The sequence below is a fragment of the Neolamprologus brichardi genome, chromosome 12, assembly GCF_056152115.1.
Source record: "Neolamprologus brichardi isolate AB-2024 chromosome 12, ASM5615211v1, whole genome shotgun sequence".
NCBI lineage: Eukaryota > Metazoa > Chordata > Actinopteri > Cichliformes > Cichlidae > Neolamprologus > Neolamprologus brichardi.
Genome location: NC_142115.1, coordinates 22,293,910 through 22,309,624, shown reverse-complemented (window position 1 = coordinate 22,309,624; position 15,715 = coordinate 22,293,910). Strand labels below are relative to the sequence as shown.

The window sequence follows — 15,715 nt, the reverse complement described above, 5'->3', positions numbered from 1 at the left end:
TGTTCTCTATTTTGTAGACCACAACTGTCTTCTTGTGTTTGGTTTGGCTCTGCTCTAACCAAAGTAATCACTAGACCTGTAGTTCACTCGAAGGGAAAAAAAACAAGAGAGAAATGATGGAGTGATGAGTGGGGAACTGGGAGGGGGTAAAGAGGTCTGAGGATAGAATGATAAACATCTGGATTCACTTTGGGACAATTTCATCCCTCCTGCCCCCAAAAACCTAAGACCTCAATTTCCATGGTACCTCCTTTGAGGTGCCATTCCATCCGCAGTGGAAGAAATATTTGCCTAATAGCAAGTATCTTTGTTAAGTTTTAGGAGATGCCTTTATTGAGATTTCCTGAAGCCGTTATTAAGACCCAAACCTGGTCCTGAATATCGATTTCTCTTGGAGTTTGAGTGAAAATGGGTTAATTTATCGACAGTGGCATCAAGCGTCAGTTTGTGGTTGTTGTTGTTTCAGATATTTTCAGTGAGAGAAATTACTTCAAGCTGTGGCTGTGCTGTTAATTTTTTAAGAAATGCCAGAGAGGTTAAAGGTCAGGCCGAGTGATGGAAAAACTTTGACTTCCTATTTTCCAGGCAGGATATGTAAAACACATGAGCAGTTCTGCGTACTGTGTTTATTTCCACATGTTCAGACATAACAAACTGAACAGAATCTGAAGGATTTGAATCTCACGTTACTTTAGTTTCTCAGAGACTGACAGACGGGGAGTTACAGCTGAAAGTGACTGAGGCAGAAGGCCGTATGCAGTTGTCTCTCTTTGTTTTCTCCCCCCGTTTAACCCACTTAGTCTTCACTGTGTTGTCCAGTCCTCCACACAAATGCATTTAGGTCTGGAATGATAAATGGTTTTCTTTGATTCGTGCAGATGTGTCTTTGGCAAAGGAGTGGCAATAATGTGTATAATCAAACTCAGAAGTCACTGGTTGTTATTATTCTCTTTTCACCATGTCTTCTTCTGTCTTTTCCGCTATCTTTCTCTATTTTTGGCCTCAACAGATAAGTGCAAAATGTGCTGCTGCACACTGAACTGTTTTGTGTGGCATCATCGATACCCTCCTGACTGAAATTGCATCCATGTTGTCTGTGCAGACACTGCCTCCCCATGAGACATAAATTCATGATAGGCTCATCAATATGTTTTCCAAAGTCATTATTCCAGAGAAATTAAATCTGATTGATGCCGAATTGAATTAAACCTCTGAGATATTGAATCTGATGCATGTGAAATCAAATCTCACGGGGGTCTGTTTCTTCACTTGCATGTCCGGTGGATTTATTCATATCCACCTCAAAAGGCAATTACAATATGAAGCAGGCCTATGGGAGTCTTTGTGTTGTGTTCTGTGTAACAGCGTAATGCTTATTGAATCAACGCATTGATAACAGCAGCCACTGGGAAATCTGTTGCTCACTGACATCTGCTGGTGAGCTGAATATGAACGAGATATTTACTCTGTTATCTAGTCTTTTGTTTGGTGTCTTTAGAGGCTTACAGGGAGTTTAGTGAGAGGTCAGTAACAGGAAGTGAGTGGATGAAAAATATGAGGAAAACGTAAAGATCTTAATATAGCAGATAGCACTGTAGCTGGGTTGCTGTTGTTTGTAGATTTAATAAGGTGATATAAAAACAGAACTGACCAGATGGCCAACACTGAACCAGCTCTGCCAGATTAAGAGGCAGCAAGCTCCAAGATGCTGAGGAAATTTGGAGTAAGAGAGTCTAAGAGAGTCCAAGAGAGACCAGATGTCTGTAACAGGCCTCTATAGGTCGCAGACCAAACTATCAAGCAGATGACTACACAGCATTAGGATGACTGCATAGCATTAGGACCTTGTGCAGAAAGCATCAGTCATCATGTGCCCATGAATTTCTTTTTCTGATATTGTTGCCTTTTTATTTCTGCACAGTGTCATCCTCTGAATACTCTGGTGAGAGAGAGAGAAAAATCATTCTTGGTCTTTCTTAGGATGCTCTTTCTGCTCACATATAGTAGATTCTCTTTCAAACAAAGGCATACATTGACATCTTTAGATGAACCAAACAGGGTGCATGCATGTGCACTAATCTGTTTCACATGCTCACTGATTTTATATTCAAAGTAATACGCTGGGAGCAGTGTTTTTACAAGCCATAACCCCTGAACCATGTCCATTGAGCTTCCTGTAGGGGGGGGACTGCATACCCTGCAGTCCTACCTAGCTGTGATACAATATCGTTTAAGGCACACTGCTCGTACTTGTTCTCAGCCAGCTTTCTGCTGCTTCTTTCTGCTGTTTCTAGTAATGGGTGACATAAGACCTGGTAGTGGCATGACATTCAGTTGAGGCTTAAAATGTCCTGTGCAGAGGCAAGGTGATGGACATCATATATATAAAATTAACCTGTTTTATTACAATAATAAATGGTATTCTACAACAATAACAAAACAAGCACTTGTTTCACCATGAGCTTTATGCTTCAGAGCTTTTAAACCACTGTATAACCTAATTTTACAAAATTCAACAGTACTGTAAATGATTAAGTTCCAGCAGTTCTCACATAACTTATTTTATACAATTTTAAAAGATCCTAGATTTCACAAAAACAAAGTCACAGTTCATCTGGGTTCTTCTAGATGACTGGTATCTATTATAGCTTTGGGAGTCACTGTATTGCTGCCAACAAACTTAGTTTAATAAGCAGCAGACAGAAGTGTGACAGAAATCAGGAGGCAGACAGACATAAGCAAGTTTGTGTGGTTCCTGTAAGTCCTGTAGAGAAGACTTCTTTACATTTTTTTTCTTTTTTTGGAAAGCTTACTGGCTAGGAGGGCGTCCTGTTCTCTAAACCTTGCTCCTGCAGATCTCCTGGTTCTGCAAAACCGGCCGCAGCAGACATTCTGCACAGGGCTTCTAGTAATGATAGCAATGCAATGTGTTTTCTTCTGTGTGCATGTGTGGGTGTCTGTGCGGCAAGTGTGTGTGCGGCAAGTGTGTGTGCGGCAAGTGTGTGTGCATGCTTGTGTGCGCTTGCAAGTTTCGCCTTAGAGGCATCTGTTGCAGGTTTCAGGCACATGTTGTGGGATTAAGGAATTAGCCATAACAAATAACCTCATGCACACACCCTTGCCTGCGTGCCCAAAAGTCACCACATAACACTCCAAAATTACAACCCGAGACCGCTGTACACATCCACACTTGTTCCACCAGGGCTCAAATCTTGGAAGCTCAGCTCTGTTCATCTCTACCTTTCTCCACTAAATCTTGGCCACACTGTGTTAAAGAAAAAGAACTCTTAGTAGGAATGAAAGTTGCCTTAATGTTAGGGTTACATTAGTAAAAGATAAGGTAATAGGACGGGGGAAAGCCAAGTTGTCAGAGACTGCCTTTGTCCGAAAGAGAAACACAATAAAGCACACTGAGCTTTCCAGTGTTTCCCCCGGGTTCAGGTTCTAGCTAATCAACAGTGCACACAGCCGTGACTGTTCTGTTCCAGGGGACTGGCAATAGAGGGATGGAGGGGGGTGGGGAGATGGGGTGGGACAAGATGAGGGTCGTGCTTGAAACGGGTTTATAAGGGTGGAAGGAGTTAGAAAGTGCATGCAATTGCATGATTAAGGTGTGTGTGTGTGTGTGTGTGTGTGTGTGTTACCATGTTCATGTGTGTGTTACCATGTTCATGTGCCTGAGCGTCTTTTTGTAGGGGATAAACCTAAAGGGGCCTGTGCATGTGTCAGTTAATTGTACATGCAGATGAACAAATTATGTCAGTGATACAAAGTCGCTCAATAATGGAGAGTTAAGAGCGTTGTGTTTTTAGGCTGTGCTGTAATCACTATCAGATGTCAGGGTGGAGGAGAGGGACGGAGGAAAGAGACTGTGCGAATGAGAGAGGAAAAAAGACAGAAATAAAGATGAAGACAAATGGCAAACCAAGAAAATTCTTAAGGTAATGGACAATAACGTAGTATATGCATATGTTTTAACTTCATACTGTGCACACACACATTGCTGTAACTTAACTATGTATAACACAAATATCAAAAGTCAGCAAATTAAAATCATTTGGTGTAACTTTCTACTTTATAGCACAGAACTTACTAACCTAATGATAAATAAAAAAAGACTGTGGCATTGGATTTGCAGTTTCAGAGCCAAACCACAACATTACATTTTCTAGGCTAGTTGTCCAATGGTCACAGTGCAAGCCCCTGTCCTTGCTTGGAAACGTCACTGAATGCTGTTGCTTGCTCCTGATTTACATCCCCAGCAAGGATGGAGGAACTTTTGGGTGGCATGTTTGGTTTCTTTGCATATGAAAATGTGTTGCAGCAATTGAGTCCGCAGGCTGTAGCAGTATTCAGCGAGGCAAAGTCCTAATCATTTTCAGATGGTGGACAGAGTCCATGCGTCTGGAGCCATTTACGAGGTCTGCGGCCACCTGGATGCGAGGTGGCGGTAGGGCAGCAAAATCCACCCAATATAACTGTCCTTTGTTGTCTAAGAAGGTCTGATGTGGAACACAGGTAATATGATATGTATGAATTAGTGGGCAATTTCATATGACAAATTAGTGTTGTTGTTGTTTTCTTTTGAAGGGGAAATTTTAAATATTTGTGTTGGATTACTATTTGAGTTTAATTCGTTAACAAACAATTGACAAAAAAAAAATCATGACAGTGTTGTCACTCATACTGAAACTCAGAGGCTGCTCCCTGCAGTTATTAAACTGTAATAGGATATGACGGGCAGGAAATCTGAAACTTAAGATCATTTTGAGAGGGAAAGGATGACCTTTAGAAACTGGCGTGAGAACTTTTCAGGCAAACGTTTGCCAATCGTTCCTCAACCTCAAACATGGCCTGTGATTTAGAAATGTAGAAGTAAGTGGACTCATGACAGCCAGCTAGAATGGTTTCTTACTCAGACATTACAGAGACATTAGACAGTCTCCTTTCTAGCTGATGCAACACATTAGGAATCATTCTCTCTTCTGCCAGTGTAATTTAAAAAAAGAGTATTACTTTGTTAATGTGCTTGTAAAGTGTGGATTTAAAGACCTGCTCTTCCTGCTTTGTGTGTTTTTCTGTAACGTAAAACAGTGTTAAGGAAGTTGCTTTCACTGTCAGTACTAGAACTGAAAAAATCTCGAGATGCTAGTGATACTTTACATTATTGTGTACAATATGCCATTTATAAAGTAGTTTATTTGAGCGACACCTGTTCATACTTGACTCGTGTAGTGTTTATTTTGTCAGTGATATTTAGTTCTATAAGAAACGCTTCGGTGCCAGGAACTTGACTTGGCTACATATGTTGTTTGACATCTGAACAAAAATGGTTTAGAAATAAGGAATGCACACATGTAAAGTAAAACAATCAGTTTGACCAAACTTCTGTTTTAAGGTTTAATAAGCTCAGACTGGCACATACAAATGTGAGAGGTTCCTTTGGGTGAATGTAAACTTAACAGAGGCAGGTGATGGATGTCAAATAAAATCTAAATAGAAACTGTAACACACAGCTGGTAAAACAATGAATGCTTTGAATGACTGACTTAAATAATTAAAATGCCTACGTAGTAGCATGTTACTCAGAAATGTCCACAATCTTTGTTGCACTTCCAAGAAGTTTGTAGACTAGATTTGGGATCATTTTCTCTGCTTTGCATTATGCTGGTCTGTATTTTTCTCTCTTAGAAACCTTCCATCACTATAACAATCTATATAAACATGCAAAGTGGTCAATATATATCAGGCTAACACATGACTTTACATATCTTACTTGTACAGTATGAAAATCACCAGCACTGTATTGTTTTTCACAGAGATTTCTGTTGGGCTTTTTCATATCCCTTTTGGCAGGGATGCTGCTGTGCCATGCAGGTCCCAGGAACTCATTCCAAACCTTTCTCTGACCCTGTGCAAATGTATGTAATTAAGCAATGAAAACTTGCCATAGCCAGGCCTTCTGCTGCAGGAAATTAAGGATAATCTGGAGGCTGTGGGTGCTCTTTGTTGCCACAAGGCCTTCTCAAGGTAAAGTGGCTCTCCTGCAAGATTGGTTTTCATCCCTTATGAATTAGTTTTGCGTGTTTCTGCTTACTGTGCCCCTCTCCTTACCTCTCAGTGTTGTTTTTCTGTCTTCTTGTGTGTCTGTTTTTTCTTAGTACATAACCCTGCCCATAACACATTGTTGTATACTTGTAAACATGTGTAGAAGGTTCAGCAAAAACATCATAGCAATGATAGTGTTTTCAAAACAGCAAAGTTAAGCATTAGATACTGTCACCGTGTGTCTGACCATTTTCACATTCTAGCACGATGGCTTTGCGGGAATGGATCTCATATTGGATAAAGTACTACATGCCCATGTTACAGTCTTTATCAATATCATTTTATTATAATCGTTGGGTCGACTGTTGTTGTCATTTGGCACTATCTGAAAAAAACAAAATGAATTAAATTAAATTTTATTTAATTGTAAGGATGTTGGTAGGGAACGTGATGACATCATAATATGAGATGTGGACATGTAAATTAGACATTAATACTGTGAAATAAAATAAAAAAAAGATGCAATTTTTTCATGGGGTGTTATAGCTGCGTAAATGTTACAAGTGGGTCACTATAGCCCATTGGTTGGTGGTTGCTAGGTTAAATGATGACATCATTATATTTTTTGATATAGATAAGAACCTCCAGGGGCTGAAGATGCGCCTGTGTGGTGGCTCAAAATCTGTTTGGGGACACACATAAGATTTTTGTATATTTACAGTAAGATATCCAAACAGAGATATTGAATAGCAAGTTATTTTATATTATGTGGAAATAAGCCAAAACATTGGTAGCAGGAGTAAAGCAGTGCATTTTCTTTAAACTAATCTTTTTTTTTTTTTTTTTTTTTTTTGCCTGTCCCGTTTGGCTCTTTTGCCATCAGAATTATTGTCTAAAGGCGAAGAAAGATGCCCAACGGATTTTCTTTACCAAATTGACCATCCCAGCTTTGCCGTAATGGTCCATTTGATTCACCTTTTATTCTTTATTTTATTTTCACTTGCTGAATACGGGACAGACTTGACTGGGGGAAAGAAAAGGGAGAAAGAAAGAGGGAAAGAAAAACAGTTGAGAAGAGGGACGGGGGAAAAGGGCAAAAAACAGAATAAGCAAAAAAAAAAAAAAGAAAAGAAAAAAAATACATGTATCGATCACCTGGATCACCTGTTGAGAAAGAAAAAAGAAAACAAGCAGAAGAAAACGAGAGTAATACAATAAACAACATCACAATGATATATGGGAATATGACAGTAAATACTAAATATTAAACATTATTGTGCAGCACGTAAGATCGACAGCACAGTGTGCATTGAGGTAGGAGCCAAAAAGGGTGTAGTTTGTGTGTGTGATCACCCGTGTGTACACCTGTGAGCATGGACGCGCTTGTTTTCTTAAAAGGTTCCCTCATGTAATGATCTGCTAGAGGGTGTGGGGGGCCACTGCCCCGTCTTTAAACTAATCTTAAAAATACTTTTAAAATCAATTGACCCAGTCGGCATAGCCTAGAGTCACTATGGGCATCTTGAACTTTATCCACTGAAGTCAGCAGTGAATGTATTTATTTTGCAGTAGGTGCACTGTGGTGTTGTATATCACTGCGGTTGTTGTTTTTGTTGTGTTTAAAGAGGCGTAGAGAAGACAAAAAGAGAAGCGACGTCTGATAACATTTACCAGCAGGATGATGCTGTTGCTGAATTTTTAACAGTTTGGATCTTTCAGTCATTGTTTTGCAAGTAAAAGCCCCACATCACAGCTCTTTTAGCAAGGCACCAGCTTCAAATAAAAACAGGGTTTCCATGGAAGAACATGTGGAAAAAAAGAGAAATGGATAAAAGCTCTGAAAAACATTCTGTGATACTGGAAAATAATTTCTCATCTTTTTCCTTTGTCAGATGACGTTAGAATAGCAGGGTGTGAGTACAAGAGCTAAAAAACCTCTAAATGCTCAAAGTTGATTTTAAACAGTGAGTTAACTTTCAAAGGCAAACATCTGTAAACATCAGGATTTTTCTGACAATGCTGAATATCAGTCTCTGTTTTTTTTTTTTTTCAACTTTAACCTGCTTGCTGTTGTAAATATTTCAAAGCTTTGGGTTTTATTTCTAAAAAAGCAATTTCCATGTAGGTAATCATATATCCAGCCTACAGTAGATCAGAGATGAGATGAGATCACAAAAGTTACTCATTCTCACTTGATGAGGTTGATCAGTGTTATACAGTCTGTTGTTGCGCTGTTCTTCTTGCTGAAGACAGTTGTTTTCACTCTGGCTCTATGTTCTGCTGCAAAAATCATTTGTGATCACACAGACGTCTCCCTCATGGGATTTGGTATGGATTCGGAATAATGTTCCTAATTGTTTTAAAGACTTCCACAGAGAGACTTGTTATTCTATGGCGCACAATCCATCTGACATTTAAACCATCTGTCCTGGAAAAAGTCAAGAATCTGGTTGTAAAACTATAAATGGGACAATTTAATTATCCAAATAGACTCAGCTGTTCATGTTATGTACTGAAAAAAATGCACTTAATCATAATAGACAGTGAATTTGATGCATTTTATTTTTAAAGTTGCCTTTGCATACGACATCTTTTTGCCTCACAATGTTGAAATGAAATTTTTTTTTAAAAGGTTTTCTGAGCTAACAGGTGGGAAAGATTTGGTAACCTGGCTGGTAAGTAGATTTTTTTCCCTTGCTTCTCCAAGTTGCGGCTAAACACTGAGGGGTCTATAGAGGCAGTAATGAGTCATATCCTTCAAACTGCTGTTCTGTATCTCAGACACCTCCTAAAATTCAATTTGCAGTGACCTTCTCACACATACGCATGCATCTGCAGACACACAGGTCTAACCTGTTCACGGCTCTATACTGTACTTCGCACCTCTGGGGGTGTTTTCTGGGGAAACAAATCACGTCAGTTGCCATAGTGAATGTGTCAGTCAAACTTATACAAACACACACTACAGTTTCTGGCATGTGTTGCAAGCAAGGTGGTCTACACTTTATTGAAGAATAAAGGTAAATCCTGTCAGTCAATGTCAGACTGTCATCTGCCAGAAGAAGTATAAATATTTTCAGTAATAACATGTTATAGAGATATGGAAACAGTACATTTTTAAATGTTTGTTTGAAGGGTGGATAGTTCAGCTGAGGTCGAGTTGCAAAATATGGCTGCCTGGATTTTATTGGAGTTGGCTTGCCCAAGAGAATTAAAGCTCCATGTTTGGCGCTGATATTGCTATTGTCTCATAAACGGATCTTGGGAATGCTTTTCATCAAAGAATTAAAAAAAAAAAAAAAAAGAAGAAACAAAAAATATGAACATCCTTGACATTGTGTTGCACTTCACATAACTCTTTGGATTTAAAGAGTTATGTGCATTGATACAGAGCGATGGCATGCAAATCTGTCTGTGTGCAAGATCTGTTTTCTAGCTGGGTAAAATAGTCTGTCCTCCATAGTATCACTTTGATCGCCTACTCACTAAATCTCCGACTTTCCACTGAGTCTAGTTTGAAAATTACTTGAAAAAAATTGGCATTTGTAAGTTCTGTCTCGTTCCCAAGCGTCGCTTTTTAATGCCTTTATGGCTAATAAATGAATTGGTAGTTTCCATACTAGCTAGGTTACAGAAAATACAGAGCAAAATGTAAATGTCTGTATATGAGAGAGAAAGAAACCAGCCAACAGAAGTGCCTCTCAGCAGTAATGTGTGACTTTAGGGTTAAATGGCCAGGCTTGCTGAGTGATTGCCACATTAGCCAAAAGTATGAATAAATCTTCTGTTCAGAAATTTGACTATTTATGGACTCACATGAATTTGATCATGTGTTTTCTTTTAATGGCTTTTTAGGTTTTACTAAATTCTCTGTGGCCGCACTGTTAAACTCTGCAGATGTTGGAGTGTGGGTGGTATGTTTAATGGTTTCAGATTGGAATAGATTTTATGACAATTTTAGAATTGGATACTGGCCACAATACTATAAATGCATTTTTTTCCATAATAGAATTAATTTACTTCAGCATCAATGCTATAGTTTACTCAAAAATAAGCAGCAGGTCTGCAGAGAACCGCTGCAAAGAAGTTTACGTCTATATACAGTCCTATGGAAAATAACGTTTTCAGAGCGTGGAGGAATCTTTACTCACATCATTGTTTCAGTTCACTGAGGTTTTCAGACAGGCAAGGGTCCCTTCACATCCAGTATGAGCATTTAGGTCAAACTGAGGTCTGAACTCTGACTCGATCATCGCAGCACCTTGATTCTTTTCTTTTTCAGTCATTCTGTCATAGATTTGCTGCTGTGCTGTTGCTTTTAGACAGACGGCCTCTTTGGTATAGACAATATAGATAATACTTTCATATTAGAGAAGTTTGTGACCAGCCTGATAACTGCAAGTTGCCCAGGTCCTGTGGCTTCAAAAGAAACCCAAATCTTCACTGTTCCTCCATCGTGCTTGAGAGTTGGTATGAGGTGTTTGTGCTGATACACTGTGTTGTTTTTGTTTTGGTTTGGGTTTTTTTGTCAAACATTGGACTGTGTATAGTCAGACATCTCCACTTTGGTGTCATCTGTCCTTTGTCCACTTAACAGACAGCGCCAAAATGGTTTGTTTAAAATCAACTTTGCAAACCTAAGCCAGTGTGTTGTTCTTTTTTAGAAAAAGAATACGCTTTCTTCTGGCTGTCCTGTCAAACAAGCCACACTTGTTCAGTCTTTCTAATTGTAACACTAATTAATAATTGGGGCGACCGTGGCTCAGGGGGTTGGGAAGCGCATCTGTAACTGGAAGGTCGCCGATTTGATCCCCGGGCTCTCTGTCCTGGTCGTTGTGTCCTTGGGCAAGACACTTTACCCTACCGCCTACTGGTGTTGGCCAGAGGGGCTGATGGCACAATATGGCAGCCTCGCTTCTGTCAGTCTGCCCCAGGGCAGCTGTGGCTATGACCGTAGCTTACCTTCACCAGTGTGTGAATGTGAGAGTGAATGAATAGTGGTATTGTAAAGCGCTTTGGGTGCCTTGAAAATCGCTATATAAATCCAATCTATTATTATTATTATTATTATTGTTATTGTTATTGTTATTGTTATTGTTATTGTTATTGTTATTATTATTATTATTATTATTATTATTGTACTGACATAAACTTTAATGCTTAGCAAGTCTGAAGAGTTTGTTTGGGGTTTTTTTTGTTAATGTGTCTAAATATTTCATAATCTCATGTTGGGGTGAATTTGCTGGGACGTCCACTCCTGGGAAGATTGTGGCATTATGATAAAACACAATGTTTCAGTTTTTCACACGACTGCTTTAGTTTTTTTTTAATGAGTAAAGTTCTTTGAAATGCTGATTATTGTGATGATTATCATGGCAAGCAAACCTGAGGTATACACATCAGCTGAATTTGTCTGAACATGAGGCATGTGCCTCACCCTATTTTATTTATGGCTTTATATCAGTCCAATATAAATATGCTGCAATCAAATGCATGGCGTTCACAGTTACACAGTCACATCTTTTTCTTATGTCTCACGTTTTAAGTGGATGGGAAAACGTGCTTTTCAGTAAAACGTTTGCGGAACATTTTAGGAAAAAAGTGAAGTAAACAGCTGAGATGCCATCTGTCTGCATTCATGCGCGTTTCTGGTGCTGCCATTCTCAAGTCACCCTACCTGTCAGTGTTTTCATTGCCTATTGTAAAGCAGAGAGTGAAATAACAGTTTGTAGGAACTCAGTGAAAGAAGGGATTTAAGCAGTAATCCTCCTCACTGATCCTTTTTAGAAACAACCGTCTGGCACACAGCCTGGCCCTCGCCAAAACACGCCTGCTTTTGATACCTGAAGGCTGAACTGCAAACTGACACCCACAGTGGCATTTTCTGCTTTTCACATACCTCACATCAGAGACTCTCTGAAGATATTTTCCTCATTCGGTAAAATCGTTGGCTGCTGCAGGTGAGCTCAGGTATTAACCCTGGGGTTAACGCACACTGGATCCTCACATCGTAATATTAATGCTGACATTTTTGAACGGGTTGGAAAGTGCTCATGTCATGCTATGAGTTATTTTCCTTCACTGTTCAGGTCATGTCAAGCTGAAACAGATATAATTATTTTATTTGATAAAATATGGTGTAAACAAAGACGTCCTTGGTCCAACTTGTACAGATATTCTCATTTTATTTGGTTTTGCCCTAAGCCGATATCCAGTCTCAGCTCAGCCTGTTTTAAACAAATGCTGTCTGTCTTTAGAGAGAACAGCTGCCAAAATATGAGTCTACCCAATTAATTTTTACTCCATAAATCTCCGTCTCTTGAAGTCGAGCCTGGGCTTGGTAGTCATATTTTATCGATGCAGTGATCATTACTATTCATTATCTTCTGTCTCCTGGCTCTGCAAACAAACACATGCTTTATTTGTCACAATAATAATAATAATGATAGTAATTGGTGTGGCATCTTTAAAGGTATATTTGAAAATACATTTTATTTTAATCTGGATAAGGCTTAAGCCATGACGAGGCTAGAAAGCTTAAAGGTAGACTTTATCTTCATTCTTAATATTTTTGACCCACAGCAAATATCTGCATCTTTGTCTTTGTCATTAACCTTCATTGGAGTGAATTTCAAACTTTTTCCACTGCTTGCTTGAGAAATGCATTTAAGTTTGTAGAAGCTTTGATTTATGAGCAGTCTGGCCTTTTTAACACCTAACGTGAAGTGACCTCTTTGGCAAGGGGTTGTTCTGACTGTGGGGGATACCGTATGTAGAAAAGGCCACAGACAGAGTAAGCTGTATACTGTCTCTCTCTGCACACACACACGTGCACACCCTGTTTCTCTCTGTAACCATAAGGCTGGAATGGTTTATAGGGGGTAATAAAAATGGACGCCGTGTGAAATGAATCCAGTTTAAGTTACCGTTTTTTGAGGCTGTGTTTTCCTTAGAGATGAAGAAATAGAAACACCCATGTGTTATGTTTATATAAGGGATTTTTATTTCAGCTTAATTTTCCATCTTTACAGGTGAGATTCTGTACATCCACACCCTTCAGTCGCTAGATGTCTTAAAATGGTGCTGTCCTTGGTATATTTGGCTGTCTGGATTACAAAAAACAAAATGCTAAAATTTAAAGTGCCTTTAAATATGCTTTTGTAAAGTGAAGACTGATTTATTTGTGTTTCGTTTGTGTGCACACAGGGATTGTAGAAGTGTGATCAGCCCTACCTACCAACCTCCCTACCAACAATAGTTGGCTTACAAGTGCTGGTAAGAGAAAAATCATTCATATCACTAGGATTTTTCTGGAAATACAAAGATTTAAAGCTGGAGTAAACTGTTCTGACTAAAATAACCCACAATGTATCTAGTGTACATGCCTAAAAAGGACAGCAGTAAATGGACACGGTTTCATGTTTGTCTGAAATTCAAAGTTTGCCTAGGGTAACACAAAGATAGTGATAACATGTCCTTCATAAATAGCTCTACATTAAGCTTGACCCAAAACATCTTACTCAAGGTTAACAAGCTCCCCTCTTGTTTACATAATCACTTGCTAGTCTATTAGGAAATTGAATCAAACCAAATATCCAGTGCAGTGGTAACCTCAGCAAGGTTGCTATCAAAAAAAGCTTTCTGTCAGGTGGCCCCTGAGGTTCAGATACATTCAGATTTCTGTTTTGGTGAATGTGGCAGGCAGGGCTACAAACTGCTGCTGCTAAAAATGGAGAGAGATACGAGTGCGTCTATAGGCTGTCCTGGCCACATACAAGGATGAATGATTTAGTCTAACTGAATTAGTAGATATGTGAGGATGAATATAAACACTAAACAACTGAAGGCAAAATGGTATTAAGTCAAAACCTTGTCTTTTTTTTTTTTAGTGTTGTTCTGGCCACACTACAAGATACAGATGACTTATCTATCACACAAGATGGTGTGAAAGTGTGCAACAAAGAATAAGGAGACCATGTACATAGTTGATTGTTACTGATACTTTATGCTATCAACATATACATATATACATATATATAAAAATACAGACCTAAATTAGAAGCAGCTGGTAATGCAACAGTAGTCCTGGTTACGTACATACAGTGAAATGAAATTCTCATCTGAAGTCTCTGCTGTTGATCTCTGTTAGCTTCTTGTTTTTATGAATTATGTTAATCATGGTTCCAGACTGACAAAAATGAACATTCTGTTATAGATAAACAAAAACTCAAAGGCAGTCTGCCACTGTCCTGGTAGATCAGCTGATCATTGCAAGCCCACATCAAGTGGCCGCTTAGCTTATACCCTTCTGTGCAAATCTTGCGTACAAAAGGCAGACTATTTATGTCGCTTAATCCTGCCTACAGTTGCCGCACATGTGCAAGCCTTTTTGCAACCCCGGGTTATCAGTGACATATCCGTTGCCAGTGATGCTTGTTGTGTTCTGCAGGAGGTATCTTACTGTTGCCTTCTCTTGCATGTGTTTGGAAGAGCAGAGTGGGACCAGAACAATTCCATGCTGCCAAATATAAACTGTTGTAGATGGAAATGATGATTTAGTCTAACTGAATTAGTAGACATGTGAGGATGAATATAAACAAAACAACTGAAGGCTTTTGACTTTAGTGGTTATGACTGATGTCTAATGCTGTAGATGTCATGTTTCCAAATCCATGTCATGCAGTATTTAAATGTTAAATGTCTAACCAGAGTGCTCAAACTCCTTTGATTAGTAGCTTAGCTCCTTTTTAAGGAAGGTGTCGAGCCTTCAGTGGAGTCAGTTGCAGGGCCTGTATTAAACAGCAGCCTGGAACCACTGAGTGGGAGACACAGGTTTTAGCAGAGCCATTACTGCTGTAACATGAGGAGATGTTTTCATGTGCACACCTACAACCTGACACACTCAGAACTGCAGGGACAGAAAAGTGAACCTACAGATACACACAGGTGTGCTGCCAACAGCATCTTTCACCATAGCAGGGCTCTACTCCGAGGTACACGCTGCAGATTGGAGACACCAGCAAGTTTGTGTGTGTGTGTGTTAAGTACATAAGTGTAAATGAAGAGGGAAATAACCATTGGTGAGGTCATGAACTTGTAAATGAAAAAAAAAAAGAAGCTTCCTGGTGCTTTTCCATTACATCTCACTCCAATGGCGTCTGTTGTGCTTTTGTTGTAGATACCAACCAGACTGTGTGCAATAAGCTCTTCAACTGATAAATACTTTTGTTCCAATTATTTCTCTAGAATGGTAACTATAAAAATAGTGAGCTGACATTGGTGACCTTAGCAGATGAAACTGAATGTTAGAAGCAAATCGCCTCTTATGTGAGTGTTAATAGTGATTTGTAACACTGGGGCCTTTAGATTGCCTGTATTTTCTGAGTATAGCTCCATGGTTCCCAACGTGCAGCCACTGGGAAGAATGTACTAGAGTGTATTTCAAGTCATGATATAGTGGCTTATAACAAGATCCAGGAAGCATTTCTATTCAGCTGAAATTCTTCTGTTTCCCTTAGTATAACTGACTAAATCTTGCATTCACCAAAAACAAAGCAAAACCAAGATAACTGAGAAGATAAAACCAACACTTGGAAACAATGCTTTCAAGACTAACTAACTAGAACGTAGTTCTCCCATGTTAAAGATAGCGAATGTGCATTCTAAA

At 39.1% G+C, this 15,715-nt stretch overlaps 1 protein-coding gene across 1 annotated transcript in view; it reads left to right on the top strand.

Annotated features, from left to right (window-relative positions):
* The window catches only part of bmpr1ba (bone morphogenetic protein receptor type 1Ba), a 65,888-nt gene that overhangs the window by 8,181 nt on the left and 41,992 nt on the right, over positions 1-15,715 (top strand). The window contains exon 2 of the mRNA XM_035907355.2: positions 13,255-13,323. The gene's annotated coding sequence lies outside the window, so the exon portion shown is untranslated. The remainder of the gene's footprint in view (positions 1-13,254; positions 13,324-15,715) is intronic.